General features: G+C 30.2%; 1 pseudogene; it reads left to right on the top strand.

Moving 5' to 3' along the window:
- LOC108550726 (NADH-ubiquinone oxidoreductase chain 5-like) overlaps positions 1 to 696 on the top strand; it is a 2219-nt pseudogene extending 1523 nt beyond the window's left edge.
- The last annotated feature ends 1017 nt before the right edge of the window (positions 697 to 1713 follow it).

The following is a 1713-nucleotide window of genomic DNA, read 5'->3' as shown; positions in this document are numbered from 1 at the left end:
ATATTTCTTTCAGTAATAAATAAGAAATCGTATAATAATTAATACGTAGAATTATTTGATTTCGATAGCTCACACACCGTTACATTATCTTAAATTTGACATATTAATTAATATCAATCTCCGAAATTTCATCTAATCGTGACTGACGGTCAACTCTCGATTGCGATGGGCTAACAATTTTTAATAAAAGGGCACAAATTCCGTTTTGTACATGATTACCTATAGCAATAATAGCTCCTACATTCAGTAACAGCTGAAGTTTATTTAATAATTCGTTATGAAGAAATATTAGAATTAAATTTTAAGAATATAATTTTATTGATGTCAAGATTAACTATATTATATTCTGGAATTTCTGCAAATTTTGAATGAGACATTACAAAAATTATTGCTTATCAAACTTTAAGACAATTAAGATTTATAATAAGAATTTTATCAATAAACTTAAAAAATTTAGCTTTTCATCATTTATTTATTCATGCTATATTTAAATTATTAACATTTATATGTGTAGGAAGACATATTCATTAATTAAATAATAATCAAAATATTAAATTTTATAATGGAATATTTTATATCTATTCGATAAAAAGAATAATTTTTATTTTTTCATTACTAAGATTAATTGGTTTTCCTTTTTTAGTTGGATTTTACTCTAAAGATTTAATAATTGAAAATTTTTTAATTTCTAAAATAAATTTATTAACAAATTTTAATTTATTAATTAGAACAATTTCAATTATTTCTTATTCATTTCGAATTATAACAATTTTATTAAATAATAATTTAAATTTAAATTTAACTTATAAAAAGAAGATAGTTTAATAAATTTTTGTATAATATTATTAATAATTATTAGAATCTTTATAAGTAAATTTATATATAATTTAATATTTTTATTAAATAAATTACTATTTAACAAAAAATTAATATCTTTTTTAAGTTTTATAAATTTAAATTTAATTTATAAATAATTTTATTTGAAACCTATATTATAATTTATTTTTATGGAATTATATGAGAAGAGACTTTAATTGAAATAATTATATCAAAATTTATAAAATTGTTGCGGGGTAGTGAATGGCGAAGGACTCAATCAAATAATAAATAGCGGTATCGGTTTTGACGAGGCGAATGTGTGTACGAAGCGCAATGGAAGCGTTTGGGCGGCTGCTTGGAAAGCAAGGAGTATCGATCGGCGGTATCGGGTGTTTGGCGCAGAAAGAACAAATGATAGCGGCAAATCCTTTTGTCGGAATGTCTGTAGAATGATATTAAGAGAGATAGATAGCGTGTGTATTGCACAGGCTTGAGGGATGTTCCGTCGTGGAACAAGGAAGACCCGTTACGGTCTTCCAACAGCCAGGTCTTAGGGTCGATCAATTCGGCATCGGAATTTCGGCATCGGGCCTTCAGCATGTTTGACTGCTGTACCTTTTTTCTTTTGACTTCTCGTGTCGCGGAACACGAGAATCCTGGAAATCCCTAATTTAACGAAATTAGGCGACGGCTCTTAAGACTTGGCTGACAATAGGCCTGAGGGCTCCACGTGGTCCGCACACGTTGGAAGCCTCAGGCCTTCGCTAGGGGTAACAAACGGCCGATGGGGTCACCGGCGCGCGGGTGAACCCCAGGTACCCCACCTTGGAGGAGAGGGTTTCCTCCACTATCGTGGTTTTTCGGGGGAACCTTCCCTCACTCCAAGGTAACGGA

This window comes from Eufriesea mexicana, unplaced genomic scaffold (genome assembly GCF_001483705.2).
Source record: "Eufriesea mexicana isolate 0111107269 unplaced genomic scaffold, ASM148370v2 scaffold2978, whole genome shotgun sequence".
In the NCBI taxonomy this organism is placed as follows: domain Eukaryota; kingdom Metazoa; phylum Arthropoda; class Insecta; order Hymenoptera; family Apidae; genus Eufriesea; species Eufriesea mexicana.
Note: the sequence above shows the minus strand (reverse complement) of the source record. Positions and strands in the feature narration are given on the sequence as shown.